Source organism: Geotrypetes seraphini, chromosome 1 (assembly GCF_902459505.1).
Source record: "Geotrypetes seraphini chromosome 1, aGeoSer1.1, whole genome shotgun sequence".
NCBI classification, from domain to species: domain Eukaryota; kingdom Metazoa; phylum Chordata; class Amphibia; order Gymnophiona; family Dermophiidae; genus Geotrypetes; species Geotrypetes seraphini.
Window position 1 is genome coordinate 307,011,849 of NC_047084.1, and position 22,308 is coordinate 307,034,156.

The following is a 22,308-nucleotide window of genomic DNA, read 5'->3' on the forward strand; positions in this document are numbered from 1 at the left end:
CAGAGAAGGGCGCGAAGCAGCGTGTTTATAGTGCTGCCTACGCCGCTGGAGCCGGGAGGCGATGGAGAGGGCAGGGGGTGCTAGCGGCCGGCAGCTGCCGCTCCGCAGGTGGAGAGCAGGGAAGGGCCCGCATGCACACTTGTCTTGCCTCGCATGAGGCCAGACCGTAAGCCGCGCATGCGCACTTCCTATGGGTCGCTACAGCTCACGGAAAACTGGCGCACGCATAGGAAGTACGCATGCGCGGCTTACCATTTTATTATATTAGATACACATTCCAAATAAAACTGTATCATATGACAATGCCACATGATTTTCCATAAAGAGGTTAACTTGATCCCATGTTGATAACCAAAATGCCTGAATATATGGACAATAAAATAAAAGATGATCCAGAGTTCCAACTTCAATTTTACAATGCCAGCACCTATTAGACTTAGAGCAATCTAATTTTTGTAATCTAGTAGGGGTCCAGAATGTTCTATGCAACAAAAAGAACCATGTTTGTCTAGTAGATGCCGACATCGTACCTTTAATTCTCCAAGACCAAATACGTGGCCATTGAGATGCATTAATCTGATGCTTAATCTCAATGCTCCAAATATCCCTTAATCCATTTTTAGGTTTCTTATTCAAATAATTAGATAAAATTTTATACCACTTGGCGGCCTGGTGTCCCAGAAAATCTGCCTGAAAACATAGGAATTCTAAGCTATAATGATCATGTAAAGATTTCCATTCAGGGAACCCTACCTGAATAGCCTGCTTCAACTGCAACCATTTATAACTTTGTTTTTTATTTAGACCATATTTATGTTGCAATTGTGAAAAATCAAGCAGTTTACCATTTTGAATAACTTCATTTAAGGATCTTATACCTGCTTTAATCCAATCTTTCCAGACAATCTTAAACAAACATTCACCATATTTTTTGATCACACATCGTATTGTTGAATCTGAGATAGCTGGTGTAAATCAATGTGCCCAGTTTTTCAGGAGTAATTTTTAAAGTAAATAGCCATTCATATTTTCACTTAGAAAATTCACCAGAGCGTTTACAGTGAATAGTATACAACTTTTCTTAAAAGGCTGCAGTGTTAAAATTACCTTCTTAACCATCTTGTAAAGAATGAACAAAGAATATTTGCTGCTATTTGTGGATCTCTACTAACTTCATTGCAAATCTGGCGCATTCTCTGTTGATTACATCGATGCAATCTTTTCTTAACAGAAGAAATTCTTTATTAATTGAGAAATGGGTCAAATCCAGCATGGGGAATGGAGGCCGATGTTGGATAGACTGTCACAATCCATGCCCTGCACGTGGTGAGAGATAGATGAAAATTAGACATATTATTATTACATACTGTGAGTGGGGGAGACTGAGCAGCCTAGGCGGGAGGGGAAAGCATCTTGACTGGTAGTGTATTGCCAACGGTATTCAGCTTATCATCCCCATCATATTTGGCTGCCCAAATGGTTGACATGGTGGTGACTTCACAACCAGCAATCACCTGCTGTTATGGTTTTCACTTGTTGTTTCTCTGGCTGTTGTATTTTTCTACACTTTTCTTAATACTGGCTGTATGTTCCCTTTGCAATTGCTAATAAAGATAATTTTAAAAAAAATCAACTAAGTGAAGTATGAATAAAAATAAAAAATAATTTTAAAAAGAATGGATGACTTGGGCCTACATGGAATGGTGGGCGGGGCTATGGTCGCCTTGTTGGGCAGACTGGAAGGACCCTGAGGGTCTTTTTCTGCCATCATATACTCTATGTGTTTAATAACTCTAATAGCTAAATTCTGTCAAAACCCTCCACTAATACAAAGCTTATCACTGCTAGTCAGTTCTTTACCCAGAATGGTCACTGTCACACTGATGTCATCACCATTATGGCTCCCAAGGACAGTTTCAAAAATACTCCCAAATGATCCATCTGGGAGTTCAAGTTCATAAATTTCTTTGGCACTACTACATAGGAAAAGAACACACACTAAATTCCTTACACATCATGCTGGACTTATAAACAATGCTCTTTAAAGTTCTATTTTAAGAAACATATTTCACTGCTACTTCGAGTTGTATTTATTTTCTGTGCATTTCCTGCTACCCTCTCACCTATTTTCTGATGCTTTTTTTCCCTCCAGATTTGTACCTATTTTCCTTTACCACCCCACTTATAAAGGCACACCCTTTTTCAATATTCTCTTTTAACCTCCAAACCCTGAAAGCTTCTGCAAATACCCCTCATTCGAACAGGTCACGTAAAATTAGGCACCAATTGTATGCGTTAAATATGGAATTCTAGCACATATGTAGGAGACTGTTATAGTTACACACATAAGCGGTAGCCATGCACTCAGCAGTATTCTCTTAACTTATGTGCACAACTAGGTAAATATAAGGGGCGGGGCATACACAGGGGGGAGCAATATGGGTGGGGCCAGGTGAATGACATTTAAGTGCTTAATTTATAGACTAGTATAAATTACATGTGTAACTGTCATATTTAGCTGCACACATGTATGCCTGCTATTGGCACGGTGTAAGTGCACATTTAAATTTAGGGGCGTCAGTGCTGGTTTATTCTAGTATTCTATAAGAAACATTACATGCATGAATTTAGAAAAGACTCCCAGCCTGTGTAATTTGGGCACCTAAGTTGTTGTACCCAATTATAGAATTGCCACCACAGTTTTCACAATTATTCAGAGACCAGTGATTTACTGAAGACATTTATATAACTGTAGAGCATTACTCTGGAATATCTCTTGCTTATATTAGCTAATGTACTGTAATTCTTTTGTATATGAGTCAATAAAGCCCATTGTAATAGCTTAGATCTCATTAACCACTTGCTTATTTTTGTGTGCTCACGAGAGGATGCTGAAAAGTTCTCAGCCCAACCAACTTCCTCAATTCTGAGCGTCATTTTGCCACTGTTGCTCAAAAGAGTGTTATTTTATTGTGCAAAGTGACAATTTGCAGAATTGTAATGCTATGTTTTGGCATTGTTTCAGATCACTGATTGAACCATGTCAGCGAAAAGTGTGGAATTTTCAATTGGGGAATTCCGAGCTGTCATTGAAGTTCCTATTCCTGCAGAAGAAAACTCTGAAGGAAATCCATGAATGTATGATGCAAACATTGAGTGACCAATGTCCATCATACTCCACAGTGAAGAAGTGGTGTGCAAACCTTCAGCGTGGAGATTTCGAGACAGAAGATGCAGCAAGGTCTGGGAGTCCTCAAACGGCGTCAACTCCTGAAATGGTTGACCATGTCCATGTCCTGATTTTGGCATATCGGTGAATATTTGCTAAAACAATTGCTGAGACACTACAGATATCCAGAGAACATGGATGTATAATCCATGAGCAGCTGGGTATGCAGAATCTGTCAGCCAAGTGGGTGCCCAAATGCTTGAATGCTGACGAGAAACAACGTCGAGTCACTTTCAAGTTAATTTTGCAGCATTTTCAGTGATCTGGTACCATCTTTTTGGAACGACTAGTTACTGTTGATGAAACATAGCTACACCACTATGATCCTGAGACAAAACAACAGTTCATGCAATGGTGACATTCATGTTCTCCAAAGCCAAGGTAGTTCAAGACCCAAATGTCAGCAGGAAAGGTCATGGCCACAGTGTTTTGGGATCAGGAAGGTATTGTAATGACTGGCTATCTTCCAAGGGGCCAAACAGTTAATGCTGAACACTACTGTAACTTAATGTGCCGATTAAAGGAAGCATTGAAAGAAAAACGGAGAGGGAAGTTGCGGAAATGAGTTCCCTTTTTGCAAGACAATGCACCTGCGCACAAGACTGGCAAAATGATGGATGTTTTGACGCAGTTGGGGTTTCAGTGCATAGACCATCCACCCTATTCATCAGATATTGCTAAAGTTGACTATTTTCTGTTTCCAAACCTTAAAAAGAGTTTGAAATGGTGACAATTGTCAAGTGATTCGGAGGTGATTGCAGCAGTGGAGCAGTATTTCAGTAACTACATTACATTACATTAGACATCAGAGTATTTTTTGGAAAGGTTGCAGAAACTTCAGACATGATGTGCCAAGTGTGTTGAACTTAGGGGTAAATATGTGGAATAAAATGTAAGTTTCATGGTTCCGCATTATAACCTTCTTGGTCGGGCTGAGAACTTGTCAGCACCCCATCATACGTGGTTTTCACAGAAAATTGTTATACATCATGTAGCCCTGGCATCCCGCCTGCCCGTACCTTGTGGTGGGCTCCAGCCAGGGCCGGATTTAGATGAAAAGAGGCCCTAGGCTATTCCACTTATGAGGCCCTTTCACCTCCCATTTTTAAGTTTGTAAATTACATGAGAGATAATAAAATACATCATTACTCTGATATATATCAATATGTTAAATGAAACATGTTGTTATTGGTACTAACCTTTATAAAAAATGTGACACGGATCTTGAGGCCCTAGACTGAAGCCTAGTTAGCCTATAGGAAAATCCGGCCCTGGCTCCAGCCAGCTGTTCAGGTTCAGGGGGAGGGGGGGATGAGTTTGCCCGCCCCTCATAAGAGCTTACATCAAGATAATATTTTATTAATTTATTGATATCAGAGCAGGGGAGTTTCGCTTGTACCCCGCCCATAGGGCACACAGATCAGTCACTTACAGTCCTCACTGAGCTCAGGCTTAGGCTGGGTCCAGACAAGTTTGGTAGGCCAGAGAAGACGCAGATTCTGGGGGACTTACTTCATTTCTCCTGCCCATCTGGATGAAGAAACAGGCAGAAACCAAGAGGTAAACTGGAGTGAATCGACCAGTTTATTAACTTGCTTACAGATGGTAGCAATCAACTATTTACATGTCCACAGGCATGTCTCAGTGGTTGAGTACAAAATTATCAAGTCCATGAAAACCACAGAATCACTTTCAGGTTACCTCAAATCCAGTTATTCCAATTCAGATTTGATTTTGCAGTTCCCTCCCAAGCTTGCTTGGGAGTCTCCCTCCGTCTAAGGGCTCTGGCGAGAAAAAGGAACAACCAAAATGCCAGGAACTTCCTCTTGCACTGTACAACCTTTCTCCTCCCCCTCAGTAAAAGAACCTCCTACTCCTCCCCATCAGTCTGTGCTATCCACAAAATGCAAACTCAGTGACCCCCCTCCCCCCCTCCCGTAAAACCCTGTATCACTGCCCTTTCCATCAAAGGCATTTTCCAGGGGGTTCACACTCATATAGCAAACAGTGATGCATTCAGTGCTTCTCCAGCTGCTATCTTCATGGAAACTGCTGATGCAGTGGCCGAACTGGGACATCTGCAGGCTCTAAATGTCTGGGCTGAGTGCTGGAACTTTGCTACTGCATTTGTGAAGATATTTTTAGCAGCACACACTCCTTGCATATTCTGAATCTATTTTTGCAAATCTTCTCATTCATGGGCGGGGGTACTATTGAGTACAATTTCCCAGTCATGACCTGAAGCCCGGGCACAGTATTCTCTTACTTGATAGTACTGAGAATGCAAAAAGGATTGATTTTCATATTATCATGTGGTTACAATGTACTTTTTATCTGCACTTATTTTAGTTGATATTATGTTATCCTTATTCATTAGTTTTAATGCTTGTATTAGTTACTCTGATTTTATGATATATGCTGCTATTATTATATTGTACGCTGAGTGCCTAATTGTGTAAACTGCTATGAACTTCTGGTTAGGCGGTATATAAAAATAAATAATTATTATTATTACACAGTGAATGACTCTTAAAAAAAACCAAAACAAAAAAAACCCCAACGTGATGATGTTAGGAAAAAGAAGACTGATCAGTAGGCACTGGTGCTATAATGTACTGCTATAATGTATTGAACATCTTTTTATTTGTAAACACCCAGTAATAAAAAAATAAATCACCTTAATTATAGTGATCTAAATGACTATTTCTGATGATACACACACTAACTCTGCAGGAAAGTAACCATATTGTTTTGTGATTATTTTAAAGCTGCAGTATGTGGGGCATCCTAATTATCTCCAATATATTGTTTTGTTTTTAACTCCTCTAAACTTCTTGAAACCAGTAAATGCCCAGTACATCAGGGACTGTAGTCAAATAATAAACTACTTTGCAATGAGCTAGTATCTTCAGTGATTGACAGTGAGCATTCTGTGCACTTAAAGACCAACGATCTCACCGGCAAGGGCGTCGGAAGAAAATAGAATGATTGCCACAAAAGCAGTTAAACAATGACAGGTTTAATTACAATTTAATATAACAATTCTAGTAGGAGGTTTATAGTTGTAATTAGTACCGCCATGGTAAAGTTCCTGCCAAACCTGCTATCCAAGTTTGTTGTTTCAATAATGCTTTGAACCTCACTTTTTGTACACAACTCTGCATATTATGACTGGAAAAAGGTGTAAATCCCCTCCCCTTGCTCAGTGTTCTCTGAAATTATCAGATATCTATAATTTGAGGAGGACCTTTCAGTTGGTTGAAGCAATACATGTTACTCCTTAACTGCTAATTATATTACATTAGGGACTTCTATTCCGCCTATACCTTGCAGTTCAAGGCGGATTACAAAAGAGCTAACTGGACATTTCCAGTGAAGTTACAACAGTTTGGGGTTTTTTTTTGGTTACAAGGGAGGAGAGGTACCTGGATTAATTCTGGAAGAACTTACAAATTGGATATTAAATTGACTGTATGTTACTGTGTGATATAACAAATAGATTACAGTTAGAGTACAAATAAGATTATGTGAGGTCATTAAATTTGTGGATGACACCAAACTATACAGCAGGGTTAAAACCATGGCAGACTGCAAAGATCTCCAAAAGGATCTGACAACACTGGAAGAGTGGGCCAAAAAGTGGCTAATGAGCTTCAACATAGGGAAATGCAAGGTCATGCATGTAGGGAAAAAGAACCCGATGTTCACTTACAAAATGGGGGGATCACTGCTAGGGGTAAGTAACCTTGAAAGAGACCTGGGAGTGATGGTAGACACAACATTGAAGGCGTCGGCACAGTGCGCCACAGCCTCAAGGAAAGCAAACAAAATGTTGGGTATCATTAAAAAGGGTACCACGACCAGGACGAAGGAAGCCATCCTGCCACTGTATCATGCAATGGTGCGCCCGCATCTGGAATACTGTGTCCAGTACTGGTCGCCATACCTCAAGAAGGACATGGCAGTACTTGAGGGAGTCCAGAGAAGAGCAACTAAGCTGATAAAGGGTATGGAAAATCTCTCATATACTGACAGACTAAAAAAGTTGGGGCTGTTCTCCCTGGAGAAGCGGAGACTTAGAGGAGACATGATAGAAACCTTCAAGATCCTGAAGGGCATAGAAAAAGTAGACAGGGACAGATTTTTCAAATTATGGGGAACCACAAGTACAAGGGGACATTCGGAGAAATTGAAAGGGGACAGGTTTAGAACAAATGCTAGGAAGTTCTTTTTCACCGAGAGGATGGTGGATACATGGAATGCGCTTCCGGAGGCTGTGGTAGGCAGGAGCATGTTACAGGGCTTCAAAGAAGGTTTGGATAGGTTCCTAGAGGACAAAGGGATTGAGGGGTACAGATAGGAGTAGAGGTAGGTTATATGGATAGGAGTAGAGGTAGGTTATAGAAATAGTCAGGGACCACTGCTCAGGCAATAGGCCTGATGGGCCGCCGCGGGAGCAGACCGCTGGGCGAGATGGACCTCTGGTCTGCCTCAGCGGAGGCAACTTCTTATGTTCTTATGTTACATTTCAGGGATCTGAATACTTGGTTGGTGTTTTGGGGAGGAAGAGATTATTTAAGTGGAGGTTATGGGGGAGAATTTATCTAGGAGGAGGGGGAAGGGTTGGGTTAAGATATCTGGATAAAGTTAATTTAATTTTAAAATTCATAAGCCCACATTACCTAGGCAGTGAAACAAAACACACAACAAAAATTCAAACAAAACAAAACAAACCAAACTAGGAGCTCCTTTTATTAAGCTGCGCTAGCGATTTTAGGGTGACGGGACAAAAGTGCGCGAGACACTAGCACACCGCGGAAAAACTTACTTTTAAAGAGCTCCGTGGGAGGGGGGGAACCCCCCCACTTTACTTCATACTCTTCGTGCTGCTGTTATAGAGAAAACTGAACTTTTTCCTAAAAAATCAGAAAAAGTTCAGTTTTCTCTATAATGTGGGGGGTTGCACCCCCCAAACCCTCCAAACAGCTGCGCAAAGAGTATGAAATAAACTGGGGGGGGTGTTTCCCCACTCATACCCTGCGTCGGAGCTCTTTAAAAGTAAGTTTTCCTGCGGTGCGCTGGTGTCTTGCGCCGAATTGTCTGCGCTCCAATGTCAGTGCGCTGATGTCTCACACGTGAATGACTATGAACCGATTATAGCACAATCTGCATTGCTGCGCATGCTCGATGTTAATGCCAGCATTGAGCTGGCGTTAGTTCTTGGCGCATAGCACGGGGTTAGCATGCGCGGCAGTGCAGCGCGTGCTAAAAACGCTAGCGCACCTTAGTAAAAGGAGCCCTAGTTCATCCGTATATAGTATAAGATTTTGGCTTGCTGAAAAACTCCTTTATCACCCTTTATTAAATACCATCATTGGCTTGTTGGAACTGAAATATTTTAAGAGATTTCTTAAAAGCCTCTAGACCAGTGTCTCTCAAACTGTGTACCACAGCACAGTGGTGTGCCCTGAAGAGATTCCAGGTGTGCCATGAGAGATTCCAGAATTTTACTTTTATTTAAAAAATATTCCCTTCATGATACTAGAATAGGTGACATGTACGTCGCGTACGCAAGATTCTGTCAATGCTATGAGCGTCTGTGTGCGTAAGGACACAACTGCCTAGACAAGCATCATTCTTTGACGTGACTGGTCCTTGAAAACTAAAGGCAAGCAATTTTATTTTTAGTTTTTATGCAGTAGTTATCCTAACTTGAGCAACAAAGCAATCGAGGCTTTGTTACTGTTTTGATCTTATCTTTGCAAACTTAGATTTTTCAGCTCCGATAGAAATTAAATCGATATAAAAGAGAGCAACTGCAGATGGTGGAGGATGAAATGCATGCTTGCTTGTTAACTATTGAGCCACATTTTGAGTTAATTTGCACTCAAAAACAAGCATATCCATTGCATTGATTAGCAATTCTATTCAATCTACTTTAAACACCCCCCTTTTACAAAACCACACAAGGATAAATTGTAATCTTAAGGTCACAAAAATCAGAATTATTACATTGAAAAAATGTTCTCAAAACATGCTCTGACTCAAGTACTAAAGTTACTATTAAGGTATTGGGAAAGCTAATACTTCCAAAGTGGCCTTTGGTATCTGGACAATTGGACAGTGCAGCCCAGAATGCACTGGGAAGGAGGCCTAAGACTCTGGTTGGCCAGGTGACCTAGGCCCCTGCATACCACAATAGCCCTTATAGAAACAGAAATATGATGGCAGATAAAGACCAAGTGGCCCATCCAGTCTATCCATCTGCAGCATCCACTATCTCCCTCTGTCTCTAAGAGATCCCACATGCCTGTCCCACACTTTCTTGAACTCAGACACAGTCTTTATCTCCACCACCTATACTGGGAGACTATATCTTACCTGAAACTGTATATTTCTGTGTCTCGTTGGCCACAAATTTGGACTTGGAGATTGAAATGTACAGCGTCAGCATCTATGAGACAAATGTGGTTATTTTTGTTACATAGGATTTTCTGGACCCTCAGTTCGATTAAATAAAATGGAGAGTTCTAAGTCTAATAGATGCTGACATTGTCATATTGGTATAGGGACTTTGGATCATCTGTTGTATTTTTGTCCGTTTATATTAATATATTGGAAGTCAATTTGGGGACAAATAAATTTAATTCTAGATTCAAATGTTCCAATGTCATATGAGGCTATAATTTGTGGAACAATTTTACATGTGAAACCAACTCTAGACAAATATAAGAGTCGTCTATTTATGATCCTAACAGGTATAGCCATTCAATTGATTACAAGTAATTGGAAAAACCATGATAGAATTAATTATACATTTTGGTGGGTGAATGTGTGTACTACATACAGATACGAACGAATTAACGCAGAGTGCAGGGGTTTTAGTGAGGTATTTAATAAAATTTGGAGCCCATTGACTAAATTTGTAAAAACATAATAATGTTGGAGGGAGGGGAATAAATATTGATAGTGATATTTGGGTAACTTTATTCTTCATTTGTATTATATATTAGGATATATTATGATATTATTATATGCAGGAAAATGAAATTATTGAATGATATTTATGTTACCTTATAGATAATTGTGTAATATGTGTAATATCTACTGTTCTTTCATTTGTATGACACTCTTTTTGATTAAAAATTAATAAAGAATTTTAAAAAAAAGAAAGAAATTGTCTAATTCAATAAAGTGTAGCAGAAATTCAGGTATGTTCCTCTTCCCTACCCCAAGGGCCTGTCGTTACAAGACTTTTTTGGACAGGACATTGGAATGATTCATAGTCAGTTGCTTGTGAGACACCAGCGTGCCGACAATGGAGGGCAGACAATTCAGCACAAGACACCAGCGCGCCACGGGAAAACTTAGTTTTAAAGAGCTCCGAAGCGGGGTGTGAATGGGGAAACCCCTCCCACTTTACTGCATAGTGTTCACGCTGCTGTTAGGGGGAGTTTGGGGGGTTGAAACCCTCCATTATAGAGAAAACTGAACTTTTTCCAATTTGCTCTCTCTGTGATTGTGGAGAAGTCAACTTTCTTTGTTTCTTTCAGATAGTTTTGGGTTTTTTTCGCTTTGATTTGTTGTAACTCTTTCTTAAACTGATTTATAAGGTGGGGATTTTATTCCTGCACAGTCATTACTTTTTTCTTCTCTCTGGGTTTTTACCATTCTCTTCTTCTTGTAGAGTTGATGTTTAAGTTCACTGCTCAGTTTCCAGTTACTTCATTTGCAGAGATTTTCTGCATGGTCTATTTTTTTGGCATCTAGGATTTTTTTTTTTTTTTAAACACACCCATGGGTGTGGTACAGTCCGGGGTTGAAGTTTTCTGTGCTCAGTAGAAAAGTGGGATTTGGAGGTGACCCTATTTTATAATCTTAAAATGGCCAAACTGTTAAAGAAGGAGAAAGCTAAAACCAGAAGGATGTTTGGGTACAAAAGGAGATAATCATGTCTCTGTATAAGTCTCTGATGAGTCCTCATGTATAATCCTGAGCACTGTTCTGGAGATTACACCTTCAAAAGAATATATAAACTAGATGGGAACACTCCAGACTGCACTACTAAAATGTTTAGCTGTCTTCATCATAAAGTGTAGGGGTACGATCTAAATATATAAACATAATATGTATCCTAGAGGAAGTGGGATGGATTATAAATGACAGAGGCATTTAAATATCTCCAAGGTGTAAATTGATGGGAGTCAATGCTCTTTCAATGGAAAGGAGGACCTGGAACTAAAGATTATAGCATGGGGCGAAAGGGGTAGATTCAGGAAAAAAAAATCTAAGGAAGTATTTCTTTAGAGAAAGGGTGCTAGATGGATGGAACAGCCTCCTAGTGGGTGTAGTGCACATGGTGAATTCAAGAAAACAGACAAGCACTGCATAGCCAGGTCTTTTTCTGCCATCATGTTCTCTGTTTCTATGATTCAACTGTATATACCGTACAATATTAATAACATATCTAATAAGACATTCAGACCACACAACTAATCAGTTGAAATTCTATGGCTGGAATAGCAAGTTTTAACTCCCTCCCTGAATGATATACTATACTTTTTCAGGAAGAGAATTCCAAAGTCTGGGAACAATCAGAGAGAAAGAACACTTTCTCATGTGAACCAGTCTAACTTCTAGTTTATCTGGAATCATCAAAAGCCACCCCCCTGGACAAAGATCTCAAGGTCCGTTTTGGGATATAGGGCAAAAGGTTTTCCCAGAATTATGCAGGGCTCATTCCGTTTAATGCCCTGAAAGATAAAATGATAATTTTAAATCTAAACCTTGCCGGTGAAGATGTTTCATTGCTAGTGACACATAATTTGAAGTCATTTCACAGATTCTCAAAAGAGAACTATCAGAACCAAGTTACAGTAATTTGAAGCACTAGTAAAGCTAGAGTCATTTTTTATCAGATCTGCTAAAATAAGAAAAGGATGTAGCTGGCAAGTGATTCCTAAAGTTCTGTGTGCTGAACAAGTCATTGCAACAACCTGTGGAGTCTGTTTATTAAAATGCACTAGCAGTCAGTGTGACAATTAGCTCACAACATCTATTAGCTTTCAAGAGCAGAAAACTGGTGTCATGTTATCATGACAGCACATGCTAATTCCATTGCTATCTGCAAAGCATGCTAAGGCATAAAGCAGAGTATCGTAAACTGTGTGATGTGGCACACTAGTGTGCCCCAGAAGATTCCAGGTGTGCCATGAGATTCCGGCGAGGAGGAAAGGCACCAGCGCCAGCTGACTTCTTACATGACGTGCCTATCATGGCGAGAGGCACATCCTGTAGTCAGTCAGCAGATGTTTGTACCTCTCCTCTTCACTGATGCCTCTGCTGCTTCTCCTCACCTCTCCTTCTGCAGCAACACCCTCCCCCTCCCCAAGGCAGTAATAGGAGGCTCGGGGCCGTGGCTAGAGGACATCCGCTCATGCGTGTATATCGACGTGATGATGTCACTCATGCACGAGATGGCATCATGTAGATGTCCGCACATTTCTGGGTGCCCTCCAGCCGTGGCCGTGAGATTAATGTGCCGCACCTTAAAAAGTTTGCGACACACTGGTATAAAGAAATGGGTGGGCTGCGTTTATCGTCTCATAAATGAAGGGTTTTGAGAGAAAAGGGATGTGATTCATTGTGTTCTTTTTAGATGGGGCTGCGGTTTTTCAGACTATAAAACAATGATTGAAATGTGTTAGTTAGGGGAGGGGTAGGCAATTCCAGTCCTCGAGAGCCAGAGCCAGGTCAGGTTTTCAGGATATCCACAATGAATATGCATGAGATAGATTTGCATCTCAAGGAGGCAGTGCATATAAATCCATCTCATACATATTCATTGTGGATATCCTGAAAACCTGACCTGGCTCCGGCTCTCAAGGACTGGAATTGCCTACCCCTGGGTTAGGGGAAGGGGTGGTAATTCTACAATGGTTTTCCTTTTCTTACATATGATAAATTTTCTGTTCTACCTCCAATACTGAATCTCTATCCAATTAACATCCTAGTGAAGGGAGTGATTGTAGATCAGCATCTTTCCATGCATCATTATGCATTCTTGTTTGTAGCCTCCATCCTCTAGAACAGGGGTGTCAAAGTCCCTCCTCGAGAGCCGCAATCCAGTCGGGTTTTCAGGATTTCTCCAATGAATATGCATGAGATCTATTTGCATGCACTGCTTTCATTGGATGCTAATAGATCTCATGCATATTCTTTGGGGGAATACTGAAAACCCGACTGGATTGCGGCCCTCGAGGAGGGACTTTGACACCCCTGCTCTAGAATTAACTTTCTGTATTGCCACATTCTGAATTATTTTTTAAGAAATTTAGGTGCCTTTTTTATTTATTTATTTATCTTCGCAATCCCCCTGTGTCTTCACTACTCTGTATAACTTCACATCGTCCACAAATTTAACCTCATTCGTGTTCACATTTAACACATGCTAAATGGATTCTGCAGACTTAATGTGGGAGCATTTAAGAACTAAATAAAAGATGGTAAGTGCTCCTGAGTTAATATTTTTGCAGGTTTCACACTAATGGAAAAATTAGCATGGGGGCCTGCAAAAAAAAAAAAAAAAGAAGAAGAAAAGAAAAGCCCTATTTTAGGGACACATAAGAAATGGGCTTAGCGCAGGGGTGGGCAACGAGGGCCGGAATCCAGTCGGGTTTTTAGGATTTCCCCAATGAATATGCATAAGATCTATTTGCATACAATAGGAGGAAGTAAATAGATCTCATGCATATTCATTGGGTAAATCCTGATAACCGGACTGGATTCCTACCCTCGTTGCACACCCTTGGCTTAGACTATGGAAAGGTCTGGTGCTATAAACAAGCTAAGCCCATTTCTTAGTGCATCCTGGTAAAAGGGCTTTTTTTTATAGCACTAAAGGGCTTTTTAGCACTACCTTGGAACATAAATTTTGTGCTGTTGAGGGTTTATATGGAAAACCTAGAAGTTAGACAACTGAGATTTGATTCAACATTTGAATGGGAGTTCTTTTGGTAGTTTGCTATTTTCCTATCAGTTTTAGGGATGTCTGTCTTTTTCTGGTTTTAATTCTACACCACTTTGACTTGGTTTTCAAATAAGGTGTTCTAGAAAGTTCTAATAAATACAAAGGATCCCTAAATAGAAAGAGGATAGTATTGACAAAAACTTAAAAGATCATTGGAACAACAACCATAACTTTGTTTATGATGCGCAGGAGTGATGCATAAATGCAGCCCCATCAGTGGGGAAGTGAAGCTGATGCCAGATGGACTTCTATGGTCTTTGTTCCATACATAGCAAGACAGATTAGAATGGGTTAGAGTTAGTTTTTTGGCGACTACAGCACTGGGGCAATTTGGCCAATGCCGGACAGACTTCTATGGTCTGTGTCCTGCATATGGCAAGATGAATGAGGAACATGTATACATATTTTACATCACATTCATATTATCTGAGTACAGATCTCAGATATCGTGGGGGGAGGGAAGGACATCTTAGATAAATTTAGCAAATAAAATAAATAATTAATAGATGATGCGTGTGAGACTGTTTGGCAGACTGGATGGACCTGGGTGTAATCATTAGCGAAGATATGAAGACTGCCACTCAAGTGGAGAAAGCTTTGGCCAAGGCTAGACAAATGCTGGGTTGCATCTGAAGAAGTTTTGTCAGCCGAAAGCCTGAAGTCATAATGCCGTTGTACAGGTCCATGGTCAGACCTCATCTGGAGAACTGTGTTCAATTTTGGAGGCCACATTATCAAAAGAATGTGAAGAGAATGGAATCGGTTCAGCGAATAGCCACTAAGATGGTCTCAGGACTCAAGGATTTCCCATATGAAGAACGTCTAAGCAGGCTGCAGTTATATTCTCTCAAATAACGCAGAGAGAGGGGAGACATGATAGAGACATTCAAATATCTTACAGGCCGTACCGAGGTGGAAGAAGATATCCTTTTTCTTATGGGTCCTATGGCAACAAGAGGGCATCCGCTCAAACTCAAGGGTTGGAGATTTAATGGTGACATCAGAAAGTACTTCTTCACCGAAAGGGTGGTTGACCGTTGGAATGGCCTTCCACGTCAGGTAGTTGAGGCCAGCAACGTGCTCGACTTCAAGAAACGATGGGATAAACATGTGGGTTCACTTTGGGGAATTGCTTAGAGGGAGTGTTCTTTTAAGGGGAGGGCTCTTTTGAGTGGGCAGACGTGTTGGGCCAGCGGCCCTTTTCTGCCATCATACTCTATGTTTCTATGACTACATGTGACCCCACTGCTTTATAATCTCCACTGGCTCCCTGTATATTTTAGAATCCAGTTTAAATGTGCCTGTGTCACTTTTAAAATACTCTGTGGTATTTTTACTCCCCCTAGTTCCTTTATCTTGGAACTCTTATAGATTCTCTTTTGCAAGGGGTGATCAACAATTCAAGCTGTAAAGGTATTAAAATTCATCTAGTAAAGGTATTAAAAGAATCAAGACTCTTGGTCAATCTCTGTCTTTTAAGTTTACTCGACTTTGGAACAACCTTCCACTTCGCTTAAGAAGTTCTGGTTCCCTTCCTTTTTTTCATAAGTCTCTGAAAACCATTCTGTTTACTAAACATTTTGGAAACTAATCTTTCTTGATAATTCTCTATATGCCCTTATTGCCCTAGCTTAATCATTGTAAACCGAGTCGAGCTTTCCTGGATTGAAGTCTCGGTATACAAAACTAAGCATTAGATTAGATTAGATCAGATTTTATCTGCCATTATGTACTACGTATGTTACTGCATAAAAATGAGTCAAACATTTCTATGGACCCACTTATGTGGTAAACTTGGCTGCTTAAGGGATGACTATCAACACTTAAGTGTCCAAGTGCTGACTCCACCCATGGAATACTATACAAGGGGCCACTGAAAAGTTTTCAGCCCAACCAAGAAGAGAATGTTTTGGAGCCTTGAAACTTACAAGTTATTCCACACTTTTCTTGACACTTTTCATTGCAATGATATGAAATGAAACAAAAAATATCAAGAAAAGTGTGGAATAGCTTATAAGTTTCAAGGCTCCATATCATTCCATTCTTGGTTGAGCTGAGAACTTTTCAGTGGCCCCTCATATACCCCTCTCCTTTACAAAGCTGTGCTAGCATTTATACTGCCGGGCGTGGCGGTAAGAACTCCAACGCTCATAGAATTCCTATGAGCGTTGGAGTTCTTACCGTCGTAGCTGGTGCTAAAAATGCTAGCGCTGCTTTATAAGGAGGGCCATAGCTTTGATTTAGGCGCTAACTGCGATATTCAGCGGCACTTAGCCATTTATGTGCCAGTGAATATTAGCCCTAACCTAGTGATTTAACCATTCATCAGCTGGCAGTAACTGAATGTAATTGCTGCATGTCTGCTATTTCTCACTGGCTTCACTTTGCTCCAAACTATGGCCTTTTCCAGATGGATAGATATGGCCAATCTAGATAAAATAGTCAAATCTATTTGTAGAGTCACCACATGCTTTTGAATATACCTTCCAATATTTGATTAAGAAAGCTAAAATCTTTTGCTTTCCAACTTTATGAACTATAGATTCTAACATAGCTTCTCTTTAGCATTCGTGTCTTTTTCTAAAGCTACCATCAGTAACACATATTAAATTCACATTGCCACGACTCTTAAAACCAGTCTAAGAATGTGCTGTCGAACAGCTTTTTGATACACTGTACTTTACATACTAAAATGCATTACGGCTTGTTGACAAAGCAGTGGTGTCAAAAATAATTTTAAAACCTTTTGACCTGCAAGGTTTAAGAGAATTAGGCACAGATTCTTAGCTGTAAGCCTCTTGGTGAGAAGAATTATGGCCTTTTGCCAGCAAGTTTGACTGACAGTGGCTTTTGTAGTTTCAGCTGCTAATACACTGTGCTCTTTCTATATTCCAAGGGGGTAAATATAGAAGACTATTTGTTACCTAGGTTGATGGATTATGCATAAGTGAGACAATGTAGTTAAAGATCTTGTGGCGTAAATAAAAACTACATAACTCATAAAGCACTGCTTAAAGTTCATAATGAATAATCTCTGTTGTAATCAAAGGAACTGACATACTTTCCAAGAAGCACAGATTGTAGTTATCTGTTTACCTCTTGAGCCATGTTAGTCCACTTTTAAAGATAATACATAGAAATAAAACATAAAGGAAATAAGGTGATACATTTATTAATGGACTAACTTCCCCCCCCCCCTGTTACAAAAGCCATGCTAATGGATGCTGCGGTGGTAATTGCCCCGAAGGACTTTGGGGCTTTTGTCACATGGCAGCTGCAAGCACAACTTTGTAAAAAAAAAAAAAGGGGGGGGGGTTAAGTTCATTTTTTGATTAGGTTTTGAAGGTTACCCTTTTTCTTCGGAAATAACAAATGTTGATAAATATCAGTATATGTGAAACAAAAAAAGCATTGAACATAAGAATAGCCTTACTGGGTCAGGCCAATGGTCCATCAAACCCAGTAGCTCTTTCTCACAGTGGTCAATCCAGGTCACTAATACCTGGCCAAAACCCAAAGTGTAGCAAAATTCCATGCTATCAATCCAGGGCAAACAGTGGCTTCCCCCATGTCTTTCTCAATAACAGACTGTGGACTTTTCCTCCAGGAAATTGTCCAAACCTTTCTTAAAACCAGCTATGCTTTCTGCTCTTACCACAATCTCTGGCAATGTGTTCCAAAGCTTAACTATTCTCTGAATGAAAAAAAAGTCATCCTATTGGTCTTAAAAGTATGTCCATGTAATTTCATCGAGTGTCCCCTAGTCTTTGTAATTTTTGATGGAGTGAAAAATTGAACCACTTGTACCCGTTCTACTCCACTCAGGATTTTGTAAACTTCAATCATATCTCCCTTCAGCCATCTCTTTTCCAAGCTGAAGAGCCCTAACCGTTTTAGTCTTTCCTCATACAAGAGGAGTTCCATCCCTTTTACCATCTTGGTCGCTCTTCTTTGGACCTTTTCTAGCGCTACTATATCTTTCCTGAGATAAGGACACCAGAATTGAACGCAATACTCTAGGTGAAGTCGCACCATGGAGCAATACAGGGGCATTATAACATTCTTAGTCTTGTTAACCATCCCTTTTTAAAAATAATTCCTAGCATCCTGTTTTCTTTTTTGGCCACCGCCACACATTGGGTGGAAGGTTTCATCGTATTGTCTTCAGTGACACCCAGATTCTTTTCTTGGGTGCTAATCCCCAAGTTGGACCCTAGCATCCGGTAACTGTGATTTGGGTTATTCTTCCCAACATGCATCACTTTGCATTTGTCCCTTTATTTCTAATTATTTATTTATTCAATTTTTCAAAATTTTTAAACAAGCGTTTCAAAACTTGAATACAAATTTACAATGATATTCCAAAGAAATTAATAAACCTAACATCATTTACAACAGTAATGTAAGGAAGCAAAATAGTATACATTATTTAGTCCACTAACTTAAAAATATAGATCCCAGTATTAGAATAATAATAAAGAAGAATATACATATTAATTACAAGAACAGTACAGAAGAGAATGGTGGAGACCCCCCAACAGCCTGGACTTTAAACTAAAGGAAGAGCTCCCCCTCCCCCATTCCTTGGCCAATATAAATTCCAACGATTGCTTTGGTTCGAAAAATAAAAAATGTTTTCCTACTAGAGAAACACAGCATTTTGCAGGAAATTTCAAAATGAAGGATGCACCCAGGGCCAAAGCTCTGGGTTTATAAAGCAGAAATTATTTTCGCCTCTTCTGTGTCACTTGAGCAATATTCGTGAAAATCTGAATTTCTGAACCAAAGAACTTATCATTCATGTGTCTGAAGTAAAGTCTAAATACAAAGGGTTCCTTTTACTAAGGTGCGCTAGCGGTTTTAGCATGCACTTAGCGCACGCAATAATGCCGCGCACGCTAAACGCCTCCATAGAGCTTGCATTAGTATTTTTTGTTTAGCGAGTGGTTTGTGTGCGTTAATCTTTAGTGCTAAAAACGCTAGTGCACTTTAGTAAAAGGAGCTCAAATTCTCTGTCATGCTCCAAGACAAACGTCACCAAGAGATTAATCCTTTTTGTAACTACTTCCAGGGAATTCTCCAGAAAAATCTGTTAAATTCATCCCCTCCTTCTCCTTTTCTTCCATTTCAACAGGAGTGTAACTATCTTATTTCTTCCCTGGAGATATATATTGAGCCCCGATAATAGGCGGCAAATTGTCTTGCAGAATCATTAAAATTTCTTTCAGATATTTACGTACCATCTCAAGTAGAGATAATACTGGAGATTTAAATTACTTCTTCTCTGTTTATTTTCCATATATTCAAGTTTTGTTTTGTTTTTTAAATAAAAGATCTTTCTTTAATAATCTCCATTTCTACTTGTCCCATTATTATTTTGTGGATTTTATTTTTGTTTGTTTGTCTCTGCAGTGGTTATTTGGTCACTTTGGATACCTTTTCGGCACTTAAACTTGTTTGTACATCATCTAACTCATGGTGTTTAAGTTTCGTCCAGGATGTCTAGTAAAACATTTGATTGTCACTGCAGGACAACTAACCCCCTCTTCTACTAAACTGCACTAGCAGTTTTTAGTGCAGAGAGATGTGCTGAATGACCCACGTTGCTCCCGAGGCTCATAGGAACTCTATGAGCATCGGGAGCAGCGTGGGCCATTCAGCGCAGCTCCCCATGCTAGAAACTGCTTGCACAGTTTCACAGAAGAGGGGGTAGGTCTAGGTCAGCCCCCATCCTGCCCTAACCACTCCTTCAGATACGCCCCTTGTAGCTCTGTGCACACAGCGGGATTCAGAGGCCTAAAAAGTCCCACGACATGTCCACAAAATCAGTTTGATTATCGGCATTGGATGGCCTGTCTTTTAGGTCATCCATGTGCCGGCTTGGGCAGGTTTTTAGACGTGTTTAAGTTTTGATTATGAGCCCCATAGTTTCTAAGGTAGTCAATTATGCTTTAAAAGTCTCAATCTTGGCATAAAGATATCTTAGCAGTCAAAACATCTAAATTGGCATTTTACAAAAAGGTGGGGCAAAATGTTTAAGCATCAAAACATACAGGGCCACTGGATGTGTGACAGGTAGAAACTGATGTTTCAGCCATCATGCTGTGGCTTTCTTCAGGGTATGTTCTGAAGTCTGCAGTGTGACTTTGGAAATAGTGAGTTCACTGACCTGATTGGCAGGAAAGTTAGTCGGCCAGAAATTTGAATTTGGTTGTGAAAGTCCATAGAATGGAAGTCTCTGGTAGGTTTAAAGATGGAGCTAGGTTAGATGTTCTCTCAGGGTTTCCACAGCTGCAACAAGCACAATGCCATAGAAAGCTGTAAAACTTCAGTAAGTCACAATATATCTGACGATTGGCAACAAGAGATCAGTTTCTATTTCTTCATAGTTAGATAAGTGTTTTGTTTAATCCTATACACTTTCCCCCTCTTTTACAAAGACACGCTATGCTTTTTAGCACGTGATAAATATTATCGTGTGCTAAACGCTAATGCATGCATGTTATCCTATGGACGTATTAGCGGTTAGCGCACGCATTAATTTAGCTTGAGCTAAATTCACGCTAAAACGTTTAGCGCACCTTTGTAAAAGAGGGGGGTTTATGATGCTTTCAGCTATTGAATTACAATACACTTTAGTGTTAGTACACTTTAAAAACCAAACCGAAAATAAGTTTTTGGTGATAAGCATGCATTACGCTGGTCAACAAGCATTTTGCTACTGGAGTTCTGTCACCTGTAGCTTACCAAGGACCACATGCGGACTCTATATCTGAAAACAGTTTTCATCTATCACATCCTGTTCTTACGTTATGCATCAGTTTGTGTTGATATCATGTTCATCATAACACTACCATGAAGCGTTGATATTTTATTGTTTCTGTTACTAAAAAGTGATTGTGCTGCTTTTTTTTACCTGTGAAGTTTTATATTTCGTTTGTTTTTTGTCTAAGATATTATAATTATTGTGAACAGATGAGGTTGTGTTAACTATCCTGATAATTTCTGTTATGTCTGCGGACAATTTACTGCACAAGATCCAAGTCCAGCAGACTTCAAAGTGCATACAAGCATTATTTTGGCTGTAAAGTTGGCGACTAAGATAAAACGTGGGCACCTCATGAGTGCTGAACTGACTGCTATTCCAGATTAACACAGTGGCTGAATGAGAAATGGAAGAAAATACCTTTCGCTGTACCCATGGTGTGACGTGAACCAACAAATCATCACTCAGACTGTTATTTTTACTTGACAAAAATTGCTGGATTCATTAAGAGGAATAAATCAAAAAGTGTGTATCCTGATTGCCCATCAGCAATTAAACCCGTTCCTCATGACTCGGAGAATCCAGTTCCAATCCCTCCTTCCACATCTGCAGCACAATGTGCCAAAAGTTCAGATGAAGAATGTGCCTCTGCTGCTGTGGAGGAGTTGGATGAACCCAAAATGAATGAAAAACAACCTCACCCGCTAACTCAAGAAGATCTTAATGATCTGGTTAGAGACTTGTCACTGTCAAAGGAGAAAGCAGAATTGCTGGGTTCAAGGCTGAAGCAATGGAATCGTTTAAGGCAGGACAACAAAATATATTTTTTACGTGATCGTCACACCATCCTGGCTTCCTTTTACCAAATGTATCAGTCATGCAGTCTTTTCTTTTACTCTTTTAATTCTTGTGATGCATTCTGTATATTCAGTGGAGCTTCATCTACTCGTGAATCTGACACAGCAAAAACGTTCTGAAAAAAAAAAAAAAAAATTCTGGGCAGAGGTAAACGAGACAGCTCCGTGGATATGTCTAATTCTTTTGCTGTGGTAAGGAAAACCAGCTATGGAAAGTGCATTTTATTGTCTTTCAAAGCAAGTCTCCTATCGGCATGTTCAGCAGACTATCCTTATCTTTATTTGCTGATATAGAAAGAGTCCAGATTTTTGCCAGGGTTAAATGAAAGAGTGTGGTTAGGTTTGAATTACCCATCCTGAAGAAAATAGCTTTTATTTTTGTTAAATAATCAAGCAAGAATAAGGAACTGCAGAGTAAGGGAGCTAA

General features: G+C 39.9%; 1 long non-coding RNA gene across 1 annotated transcript; it reads right to left on the reverse strand.

The window, feature by feature from the left end:
- Positions 1-836: 836 nt before the first annotated feature.
- LOC117366057 lies at positions 837-5,053 on the reverse strand. Its single transcript, XR_004540492.1, has 3 exons — positions 4,931-5,053; positions 4,662-4,759; positions 837-1,317 (listed from the first exon to the last, which is right to left on the reverse strand). It is a non-coding gene; the product is annotated as an uncharacterized LOC117366057 (long non-coding RNA).
- Between the last annotated feature and the right edge of the window lie 17,255 nt (positions 5,054-22,308).